Here is a 22,335-nt window from a genome sequence, read left to right as displayed (position 1 = left end):
CAAATAATATAAAGTTTGCATTGTAAAGGTAGTTCAGGATGGTAATATCATACATACTCTCTTTGAAATTGCAGGTGCAGCTCCCCCTGAATGCAAGGAAGGACTTTAGTAAGGTCTAACTTACCAAGAAAGTACACATCATCTAAGGAGCTATGCCATGGAAGAATATGTGTTATATAATTTCCAGGGAAAATATTATATAAAATACAAAAAATGGGTAGATTCTGTCTTCCAGATGTTACAGCACCTGATCAGAAGAAAACCTTTTCATTCTGCAATATGATAGGAATTCAAAGGATTAATGCTAATACCATAACAACGGATATGCATGATGAATGTTTGCATTATCACTCTGCCTATTCCCTTCAATAAACTCCTAAAACTGCAGCTAGGAAAGCACCAGCTTGAAAAGAATAAATGGCATATATGCTGTGTTTCTGGCTGATAGCACAATGTTCAGGTAGTGAGAAAATGACAAATTCTAGCACATGCTGCTGAGAATGAATTGTACACGTTGAAGCCAATTAGGTCTAGAGTTCCAGCACTTTTTAGCAACCTTCAGATCTTGCATATGACAATTTTAATTGTGGACAGCTTTTGCCAGGAGCTCCTGGCAAAACCAAATGAATATGTGATATCACCTAACCCTCATCCCCCAAATAAATGTGACTCATCATGATTACAAAATCAAACAGTGTGTTGAATTTTAAGTCAGTTATTTCCAACTAAGCTCCAATTGCCTTTCCCGTATACATTTTCTAGTTTAGTTTGGTGAAGTATATAAAATTTAAAGACCTCTAGGAAAAAAAAAAATTAAGGAGCACTGAAGAGAAGTGTGGTTTATGTTAAAGTCATTCCTACGAACACCTGTGAAACTGTTGAGTTTAATTGGGCTACATCTGCTCCTGATTTTGCAAGTTCTGACTGATTATCTATCCTTATATTGTATTGAGTTGTCTCTTCCTTTTTGCTTTCTCTGTGTCTTTTGGGGTGCAGTTACACGGAATGATACACCTGAGAAATGAGCAATCTAAAAATCTGCAAGCTGTGTGGGGGGGGATTTGGTAGTTCTCAAAGACAGGCATTCAAAAGGCAGACAGATTTACAGGCTTACTTGGTATGGCTTCAAAAAGACTAACTCTGGCAGTGATGTGGCTTATACTGACCTCACAGAGCCCAGCAGATTTGGAGAATCAGCAGTAGAAATAGAAGGAGAAATTACAGTTTCCAGGTGGAATGTTTCTTCCGCATAGTGTAAAAACAGGACTGTAGCTTATATCTTCAGAAGAATTCCATGCACCATCACAGGAAACAGTGCAAGACCATATCATGTCCTGAAATGCACTTTATATCTGTTCATTTATGCAACATGGGTTATACTGATTCATTGTGGCAAAAATCCTACTGACTTCCTGGATTAGACTCTTAGTGCATCTTTATGAGTCAGAGCAGCAGTAAATCACTGTTATCTCAATGGATTTAGAAGCAGAGAAAAAGAGGAGAGAGAATATCGCAAGGTGGAACATAAGTAAGACGGGGGTAAGCATAAGACTTCAGTTCAACACCTCTATCCTGCTACTGCAGAATGCTAAATTAATGGTAATTCAGTTTGAATGAAAAGCTGTCTGAACTCATGGTTTTGCTTCTGCTCATCTCAGAACTGCCCCTTTCTGCCCTTCAATCGCATTACATATGTTTCATTCCTAATAGAGAACAAACCCAATCTGTATTCCCATAATTCACAAATATTTGGAGAAACAGCTTATGAAATGTTGCCAAATTTATTTAGAGAGAAAGATAAAGGTATATCTACATTTTCTTTTATAGTCTAGTAGATGGAACACTGTAGTAGGTGGAAAATTCAGGTTCATCATCCCACTCAGCATTAGGCAATTCAAACTGGATGTAACCAGGATCTATAAAAAGTGTCCTGATCAACAGGAATAGAGCTATAACAGACATTTTATCTCACATTCTTCTTGAAGCAATGTTAGAGACAGATACATCAAAATAATGTTATTCATTTAAACTCTAATAATTGATGATCTCCCCAGAGCAAGAACAGAATAATCTGTGGAATTCAGGAAAAGTTAAAAATTATATAATAAAAAAAAAAAAAGCAGAGGTTCATATTTATAATTAAGTTTGTTAGAATATCTATCCACTGAAATTGAGCGGAGTTTGACCACTGATAATTGATGGAGTATTGAATGTTAAAAAAAAAAAACCTATAATATCTGTTTATTTGAGGAACAACCCCTCAGGAAGATACAAAAATGCAGACTTTATACAAGATTAAAGGCACATAGGAAATAAGTGGCAAAAAAAGTTTTTCCATTTAAAATTACAGCAGACCTGCAGCCTGGAGAGAGTTCAATTTTCTCCTGTCAGGAGTTTGAGATTGAAGTAAAAATTAGTGCTTAAATGTGTAAAAAATTTTTCCTATCATTTTTTTTTGCAGTACATGAATGGCTTAAGTTTATCTGCAATACAGGAAAGCAAAAGCAGTGCATTCTTCCCTGGAAACTTTAAAAATATTGCTGTCCTTCAGAAGATTTCTGATCTGTCAACAAAAGCTAACCCTCTGCTTAAATAAACTCCATAGGTGTCTCTTTTTGATTTTTGAGAAAATTTTAATCTAAATTTGATCTTTAAATCTCTAGGTGACTCTATGTAACCCATAGCTGTTAAGAATAGCAAAAAGCTTTGAGAACAAATTTCCAGAGCAGGCAGAATAGAAGAAAAAAACCTGCAATGAATCTGAGGAAGAAAATGAGTTCTTTCACTTCATAATAACCCTTTTGTTTTAATAATTTAAATACGCTATTAAGATAATTTTGTAGTTTGTTAGTTCCAAGTTCATTAATATGATTAAAATCTGGGGGAAAAAACCTTCATTTCATGGTCAAGAAGACAGTGGACTAAATTATTTTTAAGAAATTCAAGCACATAAAAATACCCATGGTGAGATGGGGATTTTTTTACTCTGGAAGTCATTCACCTATCTCTTCCAAACAATTCATATGGCTTCATTATATCCTCCAGATGCCTTTCTGCTTTTATATTTTCTTTACCAAATTGAATCAAATTTCAATTTTATCTTCTTGCTACACACCTCAAAAGCTAACCTGCTGGAACAATCACTTGAAAAACTACAGTTTAAAACTATATGGATACTCTATAATGACTAGATATAAGTAATGCAATATTTCCTATTTCCATCTATAGACAATGATATAAAAATATTTATCCCTCTTTTCTTCATTGTATGCTTTACATTAACATATTTGTCATAACAATAGATTTTCCACAATACTGAGAAAAGAAATCACAACTTCCCATGGCTGGAAATTTCTCAAGTTAAATATGATGTGTTCTCAAATTTTAAAATAAAATTTTACATTTTCCCTTTAAGAATATAAAGATATTCAATTTAAGAAAATATTCATATTTAGGCTGGATACATTTTTAAAAGTCAAGAAAACTACCTTTTTCTTGAGTCGTGCACAAGGAAGATGCTGAAACACTAATTAGTAATTAATGCAACTCAATTTGCTGTCTTAATGCCCCAGAGACAAAAGGCTGTAAAATGTTGTTATTATTTGTGTAAGAGCAAAGATAGATACAAGTTTCCATTTCAGTCTCCCCTTGTGCTAGAAATTGCAAGCTATATAATAATTTAAAAAAAAAACACCCTAAATAATCTTATATTATAAAAGTAGATTTCAAATATTATATAAATAAAGCAATGGAAGGAACAGTACTCAGAGCAAAGCTGTGTTCTGGAACATTTTGCATGAAAATTGTTGTTCATGTAAACATTGAATCAACTAATATCTTCAGCCAGACCAGTGGTTAGGTTAATTATTCAAAGGTCCTATGGCTTGCTTCTCTTCAAACATTTTCAGTATTCCAGCAAGCAGAATCTGAAGCAAACATAAGCAGCATGCTGACTAATTTCAATCTGTCATAATAAATGACTGGATCTACTCAAATTCAACAGCTCATATAAAGGAAGTACTCCCAGCTGAATTGTGCAGATGAAAGAAAAGTCAGTTTTATTTATTTAGTATTCTGTTATTCAATTGTGTCCCTTCTTCCAGCCTAGGTTATCATCATACAAGTCATACTTTCTGGGGATATATTTTTAGAGCTGCTAGTAAAAGAATAACCCTTCTGCTTGAAAAGTTTCCAACAAATAAGGAATCCTGACAAATTTGACAATCTGCAGGAGACAAAGCTATGTGGCAGAAAACAATACCAAACTGAAAGAAAAACAAAAATAGCAAATGTGAGAAAAAAATTGCACAATGTTCCAACAGCTCTACACAGTAAATCTTTTGATGAAACAAGAATTTTATTATTTACAACAAAAATACTAATTCTATGGTATTATGAACCTAAATAGATGGCATTTAACTAGCAAATAGACTGTTAAATAAAACGAATTGAGAAAAGGAGTAGCATTTGAGATTGGAATGTGCCTTTGACTGATTCAGTATTATATATACTACCTTCTAAAATTATTTTAGCTAAGTGAGAATGTACAATCTACTAGAACTGTTTGGAGATTTTCTAAGTACAAAAAGGTGGAATTAATGTGCTGCCACCCTCCCAGTTAATAGGTTTTTCTTAAGACTTTTCTTAAGTACACATTTTCCTGACTAACTCTTTCAAAATAAACCTGAGCCACCTTCAAAGCATCTGGAAACCAGATCATCTTGCTCAGTCTCCCAAATTTGGACATAAAAAATGTTAAGGAGAGTTAAACATTCTAGACAAGGTGTGCTTCATTGCACTGTATTTTCAAGCATCAGCCAAGCCATCAAAAGGAACCACAAGATTATATCCTGCCCAGCCTACCCATATGAATTATAATCCTGAAGCACCAATATAGATTCAAATCATCAGCTCTACCCACCTGACCAATTAAATCATTCAATTTTTCCATTTTAACTTCTTTATTTTTTAATTTTTTCCTCTAGAAGTTATTCATCCATCTCTCCCAAAGTAGGATTTAAGAGAAAGAGGACAAAGAGAACACATTATCTTCATGAGATTTTCTCTGTTCTTTTTTTTCCTTTTGGAAAGAAAAGCAATTTATGTTTCCCTTCCATTTTCCAAAGTCAAGAGCTAAGGAAGAAAGTTTCTTCTCCTTCCCATCAAGGTGTGGAAGCAACCAAGAAGTACTGTACTTACCTCAAAACTGTAATTCCTCACAATGAACTGCTCTTTGCAATCTTAGAATGACTTCTATATGGAGAATTTCCTTTAGTATACAAGAAATGCCCTTCAAAATATCACCATAAAAACTTTCTGCCAAGTGAAGAATCAGATTTTAGAAGTCCCAGATACAACAGAAAATGCAATTAATCTTCGATTAACTAAACTAACTTCTCAGGCCTTTGGAGGTCTTTAAGCAAGACTTCCCCAGATGTTTTCCACAATCAGCATCTCCTCCTTTCATCAGGCTTGCAAACTGCCAATACCCCCTCACTTTCTTCTCACTTGAAAAACTTTGCCATGTCTTTTAGGGTCTCCACCCTTGGCTCTCCAGCATTGAATAACCAGCACATAAGACTGTTATCTTAGCTTTCACTCCTTTTCTTCTGATTAAGCCCTGAAAGGTTTCTGGTGCTCTCCTACCCCCAACAATTTTCCTATCCCTAAGCTCCTACCACATATTATGGGAAGTGTGCTGTTTGCCCAGCTATTATCATCTTTATCTCTACTAAGTCTATAAGCAAGTACCTCTGCTCATATTTTCACTTCTGCCCAGAAATCTTGCTGTATCCTGTATCTTAGCAGGGATTTCACTCCAGGCCTCATTGGGCTCCTTGGACAAACAGTTTACTCAGTGCAGTGAAGGTTTTTCATTACAGAAAGGGTAATTTAACAGAACTGGTGGTGAGAAAAAAAAATTATAACCCCAGTAAAATGGCCTTGGCTTAAGTGTGGACCTGTACTGGGCTTTGGAAAAGAAAATAATTTTATTATCATATCTTAATACAAAGCCAATTAGTGTAATAATAAACAGTTACAACAAAGTATTCTGGTAAAATGAATAAATTAGAGCAGAAAATAATGGTCATCATTAAAGGAAGCAGTTGAAGAGGAATTTTATTTTCAAGACGTAAAAAAAAAGTGGTGAAACATAATTTACGTCTATTTACTTCTGTTTGGTAGCATTTTATGCTAATAATAAGCAAAATAATAATCAGAATTAATAAAGAAAAAACTGTCCATTTGACACAAAACATGAAAACACTGCTTCATGTAATCTCTAAGATTATTATTGCTTCCTTTTATGTATTATTTATTATTTATTGCATTAGGTAGGGAAAAACACAGGAATCCATACTGTTGCTTCTCCTTTCTGAATCTGCACCATTTTTGCTGTGCTTCCACAAAAAAGGGACCCAAAATAAATCTATAACTTCAGAAGGGACATTTTGCACAGTTTGAAATAATTTTCTGGAGATAAACCCTGAAGTAGGTTCCTCTTATTATGATACTTGAATGATAGGAAAACCCGTCAATTCTGTTGAAACATTTATCCTTCTTTTTGGCCCCATACACAATAAAGTTTTCCTCTTTTGATTTTAAGCTCCTCAGGATTGGAATGATATTTTCTTGTACACTAGTAAATCCATTGCACAATGGAGTGGAAATATGGGGTTCCTGGGGAACAACAGTTCTTAAAACAATATTAGGGAAATTTCATTTTTTAGGACATGAAAGCCTACATGAAAAGCAGTTGTTTTTACTGCTCGTGGTTTCAAATGGGGATAGACTAAGAGACATCTTATATAAAATTAAAGAAAAATACTAATAGATACAATCAGCCAAATATCTCCGCAATAGGTAAATATTATAAATAATGCCAAATATTATTTATAGACACTTTACTTTCATCTGATCTGGCACACTAGTTAATAGCAACCAAAAAAATAATTATAGACTGATATGTTTGCAGATAGACAGTGACCTCATTAATTGCTGTGATGGAGATGCTGGTAGCTCCCTGCAGTGAGTCATTATAAAAGTGCATCAAATAACAAACAATGACAGCTAGCTCATAGTGAGTGAAGTCTGACAGATGGTCAATAAATTCAAAACTGACACTTTTTTGTAACTAAAAGGTAGGTTTGAAAGCTTTTGCGGTTCTAACAGTGCTTCTCCTGATCACCAACTCTGGGTCATAAAAGTTAATATCCAGTTCAAGACTTTCAAATATAAAGGAAAGAAGAAAAACCCAAATCCTCCAGTGAATAATCAAACTGCAGTAGGCTCAAGTTTCTAAATACCAGTGACATTTCCTCGTTCACTACTGCTAGGAATCCTGCATCATTTCTAGTCTGCCACTGCACCATGCTGTGCATCACCACAATGCATTTTATGCTAATGTGATGAGATGTCACGCAGTTTGATATGATGTGGAACAACACAGTGGTGAAAACTTATGGACCAACATAATTACTTTCAGATAAGAATTATTAACTCAGCTGGCAGAACTCAGATCTAAATGTGCATGATCTGAGGATAAATAAATAGATTAGATAGATTTACTAAAAACAATTTGCAAGAATGGATATTCTGTTGTGTCTGACTCTGCAAACAGTTCTATTTAAAGTGCTTCTCCCTATACAATAGTACACACTTCTATTCTTCTCCCTTTTGCCCTTTTCAAGACCGCCATCTTTTATTATTTACTTGTTTTCTGAGTTTTGCCCTTTATAATTAATTAAGACAAACATTTGGGGGGGGGCATTGGTTATTTTTTAAATAGCTGAATTAGCTAATATTGTTTTAATGAAATAACTCTCTTTGGTAGTAGCATTATTGGAGAAGTAATCACAAAACTGGTAATTAAGAATAGATGCCTAGATCCTCAGCAGGAATAAAGAGCTTTTGGACTTTGGAGCAGAGCCAGTTTCCTTTTCTGCAGCACTGTCCCTGGAGTCATCATGACCTGTTTATTGAGGGAGTTACACTAGACCAGGGACATACAGCAAAAGAAAACTTGCAAATCATGTTTGGAAATAACAACTCTTGGACAGTTGATTTTTTACTTGTAGTTGCTGGGCTTGTTTTCAGAAGCACTGAAGAGGGCATCACTTTATTTAAAATTCAAAACCCAAAAATGCAGACAAGAATTGGGTAGGCAGAAATCTACAAGTGAGTATATGAAAATAGGTACTGTGCTTTCAAAAACTGAGGAAAGGGAAAGTGAAGTGGAAAGGAAAAGGCTCATATCTGTGAAAAGGAGGACAAAGTAAACAATGAACAGCAGTAGTAGAAGACACAAGTGTATGGACTGAAGTGATTCCACCACAAGCTTTTAAGTGGGCCCAATATACTGGAAGGCCCTAAGGACCAAGGATGCATCTGACAGTTTTGCTGATTGCGTGGGCAATAGGTGCCGGGCAAGAATAGGTGATTTTTTGGTTATATTTAACTTGTAATACTTCACAATGCAGTGAGATAGTCTCTAAAAGCCTAAAGAATAGACCTGGCACTGAGACACATTTTATAAGAGACAAAGGCCACTGTACACACTTATGCTGCTAAGAATAGAGAGTAACTGGTGGCAGCATGGCACTAAGAGCAGAATATTCAGTCAAAGCCATCCTTCAGCTGCTATTCAAAAGTCATTTGATGTTTATAAGAGGTAGAAATGACACAGCAGCTTCCTAAATAGTATGGTTTTTCTCTTCAGCTACAGAATAAAGTAGGTGAAGAAAACACACATTTAGTTCAGCTTTCATGTTAGAAATATTCTTGCTGGGTATTTGAATGTGACAAAGGAGAATGAATTATTATACAGCCACTGATAAACCTGCTTATGAATTCCATAATATATTTTCTAAATATGGGATCCATAAAAAAGGTGTCTTGTGTTGGGCTAAGGGAAGTCACCAAAATATTTCTAATATCCTAAAGTATCCTATATCTCTATATGACCTTTATCTGTCATTCCCTATGCTCAAAGAACAATCTACTGTAACCAGAATCAAAACTGTGGGGTTCTGTTTTCAGGCACATTAGTTCAGAAAGCTTGTTGCATTCCAACAAGGACTAAAAAAATTATTATCTGACATAGATAGCCATCCATGCAACTGAAGGACAAAAATTACAAATAACTTATAATGAACTGTTTAGGAGCAATTGATAAGCAGCAGTTTGTCCAAGAAAATGATTCATTCACAAACATTAACTAATCAGTGAAAACTATGACTCAAACTAGGGCAATCCAAAATCAGATAAAAGAATAAATTCACTGAAACCATATTTACAAGTAGTGAACCAAAACCGGAACCAGGTCCCTGGCTTATTACCTATCGTCACTAGCCATTGCTGATGTTTGTAGCTGCTGCTATAAAAGAGAGGAACCTTTCAAAAGTGTTGGATTTTGAAAACTGCTTCCTTCCTTTTCATTGTATATTTTTTCTTTTTCCATTTGTTGCATTTTTGAAAGGATTAAAGAAGAACTATTTGATTTTAAAGGAAGCAATATTTCAAAGCTAGACTAGATCAATGAACAGAGAAAAAAATTATGTTGCTTATCTTTTTTTTGCTCATTAATGTTAGGCTTTTAGGCAGCTTATTAAAAGAGTTATTAAAAAAAAACACAGCAAAACTAATACAAAACATGTAATTTTTCCCTTCTTATTGCCTGTTCTAAGCTCAGTAATACTTTTATAGGCTGTATTGCAAAACAACTATAGATGATAGAGAGCTTACAGATTTCTTCAAGCAGATTGTTATGAAAATGAGTTGACCTCATCCCCTTTTGTCAATAAAATAGGATATTACCAAAAGGCAGCTTTTGCAATTACATGTGAATTGGTTTTCAAGCTCCACAGAAAGGTCGATTCAAACAGTGACAAACATCACCTTGGTAGGCACCACTGCCTACCTCCAATTTGGGAAAGCTTTTATTAGCTCACATTCATGCTGAGGGTCAGCTTTTCAGTGTTCTTTTCTGAGAGACTGAGGCATGAAAGCTATTGAAATCTCCATTTACTTAATGAAAATAATATTACTGAATGAATGATAATCAAGTGATGTTTTCATTACGCGAAGTAATTTTCTGCCAGTATTTCAATTCCCCTTAGCAACGTGTTTCTGTGAGGGTTGTAACCTATAGGCTCTTTATAGCAACTATCTCTCACTCCTGCAAAGGACATCTTGACCACAGGAGGGTTAGCCATTTGAACATACCAAAGTAGCTGTCTAGAGCTCTCTTTGCTGCTCCACTCCTAAACAGAAATTTCTTTGTAATTTTCTTTATTGCTACTTTTTTCTGCAAAGTATATGTCTTGATACAGTCATGTTAATTGATAGCAGCAACACAGAAGTAGGGTCTTGTAAAGTGAGACCCACTGTCAGAGAGACAGGAGTTGGGCTGTGCTCTGCCATGGATGGAGAGCTGGGAATCAGGAGTGGCAGCAAGGATGGCAGGGCAGGGACCCATCTGGCAAAGGACACAGACCCTGAATGAGGTGAACAGAGTAAGTCCCATGGCAGAAAGCTGGTTTAGCCAGCATCTAGGAGCAAGGCAAGTCTGTGGTGATGAGAAGAATTCAGGGTGAGGGCAGGAATTCAAGTCATCAGGTCAAGGTTAGGATCAGTGATGTGCATGGCAGGTACAAAATCTCATGGAAAGACTGAGGTTTAGGACCCCTCCTGAGCAAAGAGAAACTAGGACTCAGCTCTTTTCCCAACAGTCTGACTCAAGCTCAAAGCTGCACCAAATCACTCCTGGCTAGGAGCCTTCCTTTTAAATACCTTTGGAAAAATACCCATTATTTCTAACACTTAAATTTAATGGGTTAGGACCAAGTTGAGGTTATAAGGGATTCTAAGGATGGAAACAGGTGTTTGTGTCAAAGTTTCAAGAGGATGCACAGAGCCAGACAAAATAAAAGCAATGGAGAGGATTTATAGAGTAATGTCTATGACAGCTTATTGTTGAAAAAAAATCTGCAGACAAAACAAGACTTTTCATAATTTTTCATTGATTCTACTGAAAAGAAGTTGTGCATTTCATCTAGTGAAATCCTTTCTGCAGCTAAGGGCTTAATTTTATGAATAGGGCTTAATAAGTAGATTTGGTTGTAATCATAAGCATTTTATAACAACATCTAATTGTGAGGATGTTTTGTGTGAACAGAGATGTATCCAGGAAGAACGTAGAAATCTTTAATGAATTTAAATTGTATTTGACTAATACTTTTACACTTGAAAATGTAAGAAAATCTTTTTGGAAAGAAAAATCATTAAATTCTATCACATTTTTTACCTATTTTTTTTCTTATAATTATTAATCTAGAAGTGTTGCTAAGTATATCTCTTAAAATAAAAAGACAATTTTAAGAAAAAATAAAAGTTACTTAAGCCAACAGAAATCCCCTGTTCAGAGGGACATATTTTTTCAGACTTTTAACTCTGCAAACAGAGAGGATTATGTCATGCTTTTGTGTGGATTTTTATGTTCAGCTAAAAATCGGTTATTCATAAAGATCTAGTTAAGACATAAAGATATTTCATGAACACTATTAAATAAATTTCAACACCTATAAAGTCTTAACATCTTTCTGTTTCACAAAATGATTTGCAGTTCTATGTTTAAGAAACAAAAGCTTATGAAGTGTTAGGTATGATAGTAGACTAAGATTCCCCTGTGAATTTAAGACCTAATACAAGCTTTCTGACTTTTCTAGTAAGTTTCAGTTCTGGAAACAATTTGTGAATTATATTAGTGCTAATCCACTGTGAGATAACAGTATATAATAGAATATGAAGAGATCTAATTATGGTTTTCTGTGTATACTTCAATAATTTCAAAATGCAAGTGATTCTTTTTACAGACAGACATTCCTTACTCTCATCGATTTAGTGTTTATTATGAGCACAGATATGTGCCAGAACAGAGGTTATGTCACCATCAGTGATTGCACTGTACTTTAACTATCTACATATCAAAGAATTAATGTAAATTCATTAATTTTCTAATAAGCCAGGTTAGCCTATAAAGCAACTTTCAGCTATCTATAATATAATATAATTTATTAGAGCTTGCTTAGATATTGTTATGTAGCAGATACAGTATGACCATATTGACATAATGGGGCTGTTTGCCTGGGTTTATAAAAATTTTTAGATCACCTCAGGGTTGGATTACACCAATTTAGGTAAAGATACAGCAATTTAGTTATGTCAAAAAAGATTCAGTACAGTCTATGGAATTATCAGAAAAACTGTGGTGAAGCTCATTGTTTATTTTAGGTCAGGAGGTTAAGAATCATAACAAACACATACATTATTTGGAGTGCTGGTCCAAGTTTGGCAGGTTTTCCTGGTCCAGTCCACTCAATATTGTGAGACTCATGTTCAAAAAATTAAATATGCTACTTCTTCCAGAAATACTAGCAACTGGCCTGGGAGTCATAGGGTTAGAGTAACTAATATGACTGACAATATTAATGGGACACCTCAAATGAACTTTTTCAAAGATTTGGATTAATTAGTTAATGGATTAATTAGCTAATATTATACCCCAGGGAAGCATTATTAGCAGAAGCATAGGTGTTTTAGGGATATAGAACAATTAATAATAAAGGAAAGCTAGAGAAGCCCTTTGTAAGTGTAGAAAATAATAGCTGGCAGGAAAGGTATCTCCATGAAAATGCAGCATCACCAGCCATATTGCACCACGAGCAGCACCAGCCCTGTCAGCAAGTGCTCGATGCTGGGTGCCAGCCAGACCGTTCTGGCTGATCCCGACACATGGGAGTGCAGTGTAATTTGGGAACCACCATATGGCAATAAACATGGCTACACAGATACAGGGCAGCCCCTTCATCACAGTGTTATTAGGCACCAAGAACACTGTGTGACAAAAAGAGAGCAGACTGTCTGGGGCTGCCTCGCTGCTGCCTACATATATTAAATATGTTGGCATAATGTTTTGCTTTGCAACTTTGGAGAGATAAGTATCCTGTCTGATTTTTTTTTTGTCAGACAAAATATTTCATTACTGTAGTCAATTTTAAAATACAAATGCTTCCAGTTGCATGGTTAGAGAACTGATAGGAGTCTGAAGGATATTGCTGAAATACTTACAGCCTCCACAAAAGCTCAGTTTCTTGTGTGTTAAATTGGTCACATTTCCTTCCACAGATGAAACTTCTTACATTGTTCTCACTTGCAAATGTATTTGCGAATACTGAAGAACTTAGGTTGACACATTTTAAACAAAGATATTTGAAGATTGATAGACCCTGATGCATGTGCTATTCTTTTTTTCTTTTACCTTTTTAATTCTTTTTACTTTTCTGCCATGCACATCAGTCAGGATACTTCAGCATGCACCAAATAACATAAACTGGCTTCTGCTTTCTCTTGTTTTTTAGTATTAAGTCTAAAGTGTAGCTACCTGCTGAGACAATAAACATGACTTCCCATGACTTTTCAGTAAATGGAGCTCACTTCTGAGGCCCTGGGGCATATTCAATCTAAAATATAGATATGAGGGCTGGAATTAGAAATTTCATGATCAGCGAAGTGTACTTATAGCAGCTACATTTTGAAGGGGCATTCTTTCATCTATTAATTATATTCCACTTGCCACTCTAACCAATACTAGCGACTCATCATTTTACATATTTAATGGAACATGACTAAAAATACATCAGAAAATTAATCGGTCTTCATACTGTACTGAAAAATTTTCACACTTTCCGTTTATTTCTTTCAGGCAGGCTGCTAAGTCTTCGAAAATCTAGAAACAAAAGGAAAGGACTTACAAAAAAAATTATTATGACAAGATAGCTGCAGGATATAACAGAAAATCAGTGTTCACTGCATAGCATAGTTCAATATAGAAAGTAATTTCCCAATTTTTTCCTCTATCTTTCGCTGCCTACTTCCTTGCATGTCATATATCACCATACAGATTTTGCAAAGTAGATAGCATAGTGACACTACCAGCCTCCGTAGGCCTCATCTTTAAAGTTGAAAATATATAGGAATAGAGATGGAGAAGTACACTGATTTGTTTTAGCAATACTTTAATTTTGCTGATCCCTCAAAATAAAGCATACCAAAAAGTATACCCAAGCAAAAAGAGTATGCCATAAGAAAAACTTTTTCTTTTACTACAGTTTTCATGCTGGGTATATCAAAACTTTAGTATTTATTTTAAAATATATTTCCACCTCTTGTATCTGTGACAGAAAATTCTTTTAAATTATTCAGTTTTAAAATGTAAATACTAGTTAGCAAGACAAAACAAACAAACAGAGATTAAAAAAAAAAAAAGAAAATTCGCCCATATTCACCCATTTACCCATAAACAGTTTTTGATCCTTAGAGCATCACTCATCTGCTGTTAAAAAAGTAGGATTCTTTACTGCTTGTACTAGAATTAAGATTGAGGGAAATAGTTTGGGAATTAGCCCATGGTGGATTTTCTGGTTTAGACTATATCATTAAATGCCTGGGTATGTTCACCCTCCCCAAAAAGGCTCCCACTATGCATACTTCCAAATTAGAGACTGTAGAAAATACCAATTACTAAATATGGAGTACATATTGAAAATTGACTAAAAGTGAAAGATGCTTTTCTGTTTCTCTGAAAAAAACCCTATGGGATGAGAAAGGACAGGATGCCATTGGATAGGGATGGGATAGGGAAAGAAGGAAGACAATCTGCTTGACAAGAATACAGAAGTTGCATCATCTCTCTGACAGGTGGAAGGAGAGAAACCAGGAGAGATTTTGTGTGCCCAGGTGTGAGGGAAGAGGTCATATCTGATTTAATTTTAAAATCAATGCAAGATAAAGAAAGTGTGCAGAGAATGAAGATTTCTCTGGGTTAGTAAAAGTGCAGGATATTAAGATTTTCAGTCTAAAATTTTGACCCCAGTCCAACCAACTGATGACTGGCAAGAAAAGTTACTAATTAAAATGCAGGCAATGTAGGTTTTTGTTTTCCAAAATCTATGTATTTTCTGAAATATGGGTAAAAATATCTACCAGAAACCCTCTTAAGCCAGTCATTTTTTATGTTGTACCGAATGTTCATACCTTAAATCCTACCTTTTCTGTTCTTTTAATCTAGAGCAATAGATATTACACAAATACTAAAGCTTATTATGTGACCTGAAGATCAAAAATATCCCAAAGACCTAACCACATGGTGAACTATTATTTGGAGGAGAAATTAGGTTTTCACCTCTCTAAACACACTAATCCTGCCTGTAGTGCTATACAGCCACTCCCCTTTTCTTGCTCTAGACCTGTGAATCCTTAATTACTTTATGCAAAGTGGAAAAACTTTAAAAGCAGGACATGAGAGGAATCTTGCCAAAAAAAACCCTCATGAATTCAGTGATAAGAGTAGGCAAAAGTAGGCAAAATATCCTCAGACTCTCCTAGCCAAGGAAGGGCCAGAACTTGATTCAGCTGCATTTAGAAGAGTACCTTGGATACCTGTGGGGCTGTTGGATAAAAGAGAGAAGCAATCACACTTTGTATAGCACTATTTTAAAAGAATCTCCAGGTGCATTCTTCCAGAACAAACCCACGTTGGGTCAAAGTAAAAAAGTTATGTGCACTAGAAAATCATTACACACCCCTTTATAAAAAATAATTTTTAGGAAGTAAGTCCTCAGGAATAATTTCAGTTTTAATGGATCCATTTCCTAAAAGCACTTAAGAAATTCCAAACATTAGGCTGCTTCTAGACTTCATCTTGCAGTGCTTTACCTATAACAGAACACATGCAAAACCAGGCGAAATCATGGACTGAGATGGTAAAATGAATACAGGAGCTGACAAGTCTCTTGAAGTTTTTAAAGTGTTTGGAAAAGGCCACTATGACCATGTTGCAAAACGCAATCCACATTGGTAACCTCCAGGTCAGATAGAAGCCCAATAGGATCCATAGAAAAATATAGAACAATCTGTTTCTGGCAGCTAGGAGTAGCTTAACTTGGAAAATGACAGAGCTTTAACCTTCTATTCTAAGTGCTTGGTGGAAACAAGGATGCAAATAACACTTTAGGCTATGCTAATTCATACCCTTTCCAGGTTAAGCAGGTAAATTTTTTATTAAGATGATAGTAATATAATTCATATTGCCATTATTATTATTATTATTATTAGTAGTAGTAGTAGTAGTAGTAGTACAGGCCAAAATGACGTAGGCTTTTTATGTTTATGATATAAATTTTCACCCAAAAAGAAAGGTTTTTCTTTGTAGGAACACCAACACATTTCATTTATTGCTAGAATTTACTACAATAATATACCACAAGCTTGCATTTTAATAAGGATAATTAAACAAAATGTCAATCTAGTTACCTATTCCTAAATTGGTAGAGGATAATTGCTAGGAAAGTTCTATGTCTCTGCATTAGAGGATTTTACATACAAAACAAAGCAATACATTATAGAATATGATTTTCAGTTAGTCCCCTTAGCATGGAGCACGAACTCCACATTATCGTCACAAAATTGTTGAATGCATAAAAGAAAGATTTCAGCCCTAGAAGGTAGTGTCATAATTCAATTTACTATGTTTTTCTCCATTTACATCTAGTGGTTTGGATTTTTTTTCCTTTACTTTTTAACACTCAACAGCAATATGCCTTCTCCATAATCCTTCATATCTCTACATGCACTGGAAAACATACTGAAAACTAGTAACAAGAAACCTGATATAATGTTTCCAGCCTGACAAACATTTGCACTTTCCTTAATTTTGTATTAGTGCATGAAATTAATTCACCAGTAAATTTTATTGGAACAGATGAAAAGTTTGTGAAAACTGCAGGGATTTATATTCACTGGGGTTTTTTTTTATGTCTTTTGCTTTTGTACTAAAAATTTATGAGGGTTTTTAGACAATTTTTTTTTCATTTTTCCACAATATTAATTCAAATTGCTGACAAAACTTCCAAACTAGAGGTGACTATAGTCAGTTATTGACCTTAAAATATTAATTAATCTATGATTCCTCCAGGCTGATAAACAGGGTGTAAGATTTTTCTAAAATTATTACTATTATTGTTGTTGCTGAAATTTTTTCACTGGCCTTGATTTCAAAGTCTGGCATGTTGCCATCTCTGTATATTAAGAGAAAGGCAAAATAAATAATTGCTTGTCACTTCTGTACACTTTAAAAACTCGCTGTAATGTAAATCCCACATCACCTAAGTAGATGAGACACAGGTTAAGACTAAGGTGTTTTAGCACATTATATGGGAAGTTTGCACAGTGCTAACACTTGGCACTAGCTGAGATTTAACTGTGGCCTACCTGTATGAGTACTGGAATTTGCCAAACAATTTTGCATGATTATACGTTCATATTGCAATCTGCTTGTGTGAAAATATACGATTGAAAAAAAAAAAAAGAGTGAAAGATAAGAATCAGAAAGAAAAGTGATAAATAAAGCATCAGTTGAATATCCAATTACAGGTCAAAAATGAGCAATGCCCAGTTAAAGCAGCAAATTCTAATTTCCTGAAATAGAAGACCCAAACTGGAACTGCGCAGAGCTGGAGAAGTGAGAATCTTGCTGGGCAAGGTAAGCCAGCCTTTAAAATGTCTGGGTCTCAGTAGGTGTGAAACTAAAGGATAAGATCTAGGCTTTAAGGGAGAGTCCAAACAAATCTAACATGAAGTGACTATTTCCTGGGAAAGTTTCAACAGTTGAAGATATAAATATAAATTATATAGATGAAAAAAGAAGTAAAATAATAATTCTGGCAGTTCTTCCTACAAAGACAGGAAACATGGAAGTTTGAATAGTAAGCTATGAAGTGCAATGTTGATGTTTTAAGTAAACACAATGAAAATTAAGTCTCACAGCTTCATGCCCATTTTCATGGCACTGCCTGGAGTTGGAATTTGAAATGCTGTATTTGAAATGCTTTATTTTGAAATACCAAACAATTTAGTTGGTGCACCTACTTGATTAATTACTTTCAGTCATAATTTAGCACCAATAATGTAAATAAATAATAGGAATGATATTATACACACAGCCTTTGGCTAATATTCTCAAGGTCTCTGCTAAGACTGGAAGTCATGACCAGTGCCTGCTCTGCAGTTATGTGTGTATGAATCAGAGTTGCTTTTCACTTCACAAATTGCCATCCAAACGAGGCACACTTCTTTGCACAAAGGGAGGTTTCATGACTAGAGTTTTATTATGGCTATTTCTGATAAAATTTCATTTTGAAAACTGCTTTTAATACCATTTAAGTACCCATTAGCTCTCAGTGCAGTATATAAATTAGATAATTGCAGAAAACAGCCCAATGAAGGGTTTTCTATGGTCTTGGAAAGTGTCTGTTTCTAGTTAATCATCCAATGATATTGCATTGCCTACTTTGTGTAGCAGGTGAAGAAGAGAAAAAATGAAGCCATTAAGAGACCTCATTGACACACCCATGTTAATTACCCACCATTCTGAGTATTTATTTGCATAGATAATTTGCAATTCTTCATAAGACTTGCAAGTTACTTACGTTACTATATTTGATCATGTCTTTGAAGATTTACATTGATGATATTATCATTCCTAACCATTTTCCCAGTCTCAGAACAGAAATTCCTTGCAATTTCACTTTGCTTATATTGAAAAAATATTTAAAACACACTTTTATATCCTCTGTTGATAAAATTAATAGTTTTTGCAAATAATCTTATAAGGAAATGAGTATCAAATTGGCTTTAATTGTCAAGGTTGATCAAGATCATTTCTCTGAAGACTGGTTGTATTCAAATAACTGGGAAAATGAGAGAAGTTTCCATGAGGAAATGGAAAAGCACAACAAATAGCAGATGTTGTCAGCAAAATGACACAGATTTTGAAGACCAAGAAAAACTACTGCATTTAATGGACAGTAAGGGGGGTTGCAATGCTGTGTCTGTGTCATCAGCAACTGGATATTTTCTGCTTTGTAATCTTCAGTTTTTTGAATAAGTCTCTCTGGGTTTTCAGGTTTAAATCCTTTGGGAGCAAGAGATTTTAAATACTCCTCAGCCACTAGAGAATAACTATTCTGTAAGGTATATATGCTTTGGTGTTCAGAAGGAGGCCCATAGCAATTTTCCATGCAGCCAACCTCAATATAACAAAAGAGAGTCACATTCACTGTTACAGACAGCTGCAGAAACCTACATTTCCAGTTTCCAATGCCAAGCTATTACATCCTCAGGGATGCAGAATTTTGAGAAAATGAACATGTATTTCATGTCATCAGAAACAAAAGATGTTTCTCCAAGAGAAGATCTTGCCTTTCTGTAGCTATTGCATTTTTGCCAAGATTATAGACAAAATTAATGGATAAAAGAAAACACACTATATAATCAAAGACATCCTCCCTAGAGTTTTCTTATGCCTGGAGGATGAATTGCTCCAGTGGATGTCCTCCCTGCCTTTCATGATGAGGTCAAGAATCTTGCTGTCACTACCACTGTTGTGATTAATGATCTGACTAGTAGTGACAGTAATCAAACCATAGACTGTACAGCTAGTTCGTGCTAGTCTCTCAGTGGTTTGAGTCACTGCACTGGCAGGAGATCTATCTGCTTCTCCTGCAGACATCTCCTTGTGTCCTTCTTGAAGAAATTTTTCATAAAAATATGGGTGAAACCAAAACAAATTATGACAAAAAATTAAAACATTACATTATGTTTTTAAAAACCAAGTGATAAAAACTTTAGAACATTTTTAAAAGAGTGCATAATGAATAATTAAACTACTAATAATATAATCCTCTTAAAAGCATAGAACCACTGCTTGGGAAGATTAGGTGTCTAACAGCTCTCAGTACAATGAAAGTGGTATAAGAGAAGCTGAATTTCCTTCTCTCTCCATTTTTTGTAACAGTTTCAGTATATCCACTTTGATTATATTTTAATAAATGCTCTTTAGTTGAACATACAAAAATATCTGTATATACATATTAGTAGGCAAAAGGTTAGTATAAAAATATCACATTAGCTAAACAATGGTAAGGGTTAAAGGGTTAAATTTTGAAGCTGGTTTGATGGCAAAGTGCACTAAAACCTGAAGGTGAAGACAGAACACAGGAAAGGAGATGACAGCTGAAATGAAAGAGATAAAAAGGTTATATAAAAATAACAATGGAAAAATCTATTAAACCTACTCTATTCTCAGAAATAAATTTCAACTTCCATCTGGTTAAATGCTATCTAAATTAATTCTTTGAACCACACAGGAGATTGAGTACTAGAAATAGAAACTACTTATAATATTCTTGGATCTTGTTAACAAGTCAACTCCTATTCAGTTTCTCTACTAACTGAAGTTCTCTCTCCAGACCTATCCCATAACAGGATATTTAGCACATCATTAGGGAAACAATGAACATTCACATTGGCAAGTCAAAAAGGAGCACATTTATAAAATGAGATTGTATTTGGGAAGAGAGCAAGCGAGGAATCCCTGGAAACAGCCTAGTGGACTGTGGGCTTCCTCACAGTTCTGTTTTGCACGGCAACTTTGCTCTTTAACACATGGAGCAAGATAGAAATGCAAGTCTTAGCAGGTGAAGTTCTCAGCTGTATCATGGTTTGTTGTGAGGAGCTGAGAGAGCCAGACTGGGCAGGACAATGAGTTTTAATTACGTGGAAGACATCAGTCTTGTCTTTTTCTAACATATTGGACTTTTGAAAAAATGCTGCTATGAATGTGTGGTCTCTGTCTAGAGGAGTGCTCTGAATGAAGAAATACATTCTCCTGAAGAAATTCATTCTCATGAAGAAATACATAACTCCTGCTTCAGACAGCTGGTACCCTGATCCCTTGCCTTGACAGAACCAATTACCTGCCTATTATTGTATGTAGTATGCCTTATTTATGTATTTGTTTATCTATTTATTGTAAAAACTAAAACTAAAAAATGCAAAACAAAACAAAACACACCATTCTGACCACATTTTGGAGAGGGTAGAAAAGAACCAAAAGGTATGATATCTGTTGTCCTCTCATGATAATCCAGGCCCAATAGCCAGTCTAGGAAACAAAATTACAAACCTAAAAGTTAGATAAGCTTTGATAAGCTTGATAAGGCTTTGATAGCTTTTACAACCATGACAAAAAAAGCATGAGATAGGTAGATTTTGCTCTAATTTTAAGCTCTTTATTGTTGTTCAGAAAATAATTTTCCTTCTCATGGATTTTTACTTGAGCAATCATCTACCAGATAGGCATTGACTACCCTGTCACAGAATAGAATAATAGATGTTTCACTTTAAATTAATCTTATTAATAAAACATTCATGGAAAAGCACTGAAGTACATTTATTTGCTGCTAAACTCAGAGGGCTACATTTTAATCTCATCATAATATGACCTTCCAAAGTCTCTTCTGCTTAGTCCTTTTTGGGATGGAGAATTGGTTGCTTTCTTTTCTTCTTAACTGAATTTAAAGCATGAAAAAGACACATTTTGTATTTAGTTTGCCTAGGTAAAATGGGTATAGAGATCAGGAGGGAAAGGATGGCAAGAGCAAGAATAAGCTTGACTAAGAATATGAAAATAGCCTTTATAAAACAAGGATAAACAACATTGCAATCTAATTTACCCCCACATAAAATGCAAAATAGAACTCCGAGTGTAATAAAACATTAGTATCTTTATTGCCAGCTTAATCTTAACTAGTCTTTTCTTACATTACTTCAATAGCTAGAGTAATTCATCTGCATGAAATTTAAATGAATAAGGTTGCCTTGCAATGAAACTATGCGGATTCTTACCCTTCTATTCACAAAATACTTCATTAGTATTTGCATATGTTCCTAAGTCAGTTCCAGGCAGGATCAGCCTCCTCAGAATGTCAGCAGCCCTGAACAGTTTTCCTCTGAACATCCCCTTCCTTTGTAATACATAAATACAATCTTCTGGGGCTCTGTAATTATACAAAATGAGCTTTAATGTTGCAAATTACTTCAGCACCCCTATGATTTATCTGTTGTAAACACACTTTATAATATTTATATTCCTATTAGAACCTCCACTAATAATGAGCTGACAGAACATAAATATTTACATGATAGTACATGGACAAATGCGTGATACCCTCTTATTAGTTACGTTTCTGGTTCTCTCTATCACACTTGGAAAAAAAAATAAACCTCTGCAATTTTCTGTCTTCAGAAAAATATCTTTGAAAATGGCTCAGAACATTAACAGAGCTTCACATTTGCCACACTTTTCTTTAAAAGAATGGCATTTCTTCATACTTATGCAGTCTGGGTTATTGCTTCTTCACATTATGCATCATTACT

General features: G+C 34.7%; 1 long non-coding RNA gene across 1 annotated transcript in view; it reads right to left on the bottom strand.

Annotated features, from left to right (window-relative positions):
* Positions 1 to 4,172: 4,172 nt before the first annotated feature.
* LOC110470852 (uncharacterized) overlaps positions 4,173 to 22,335 on the bottom strand; it is a 113,942-nt gene continuing 95,779 nt past the window's right edge. Inside the window, exon 11 of the long non-coding RNA XR_014954387.1 lies at positions 4,173 to 21,956. This is a non-coding gene — a long non-coding RNA (uncharacterized LOC110470852). The remainder of the gene's footprint in view (positions 21,957 to 22,335) is intronic.

Source organism: Lonchura striata, chromosome 1 (genome assembly GCF_050655825.1).
Source record: "Lonchura striata isolate lonStrDom1 chromosome 1, ASM5065582v1, whole genome shotgun sequence".
Lineage (NCBI taxonomy): Eukaryota > Metazoa > Chordata > Aves > Passeriformes > Estrildidae > Lonchura > Lonchura striata.
This window is presented reverse-complemented; position numbering and strand designations above follow the sequence as displayed.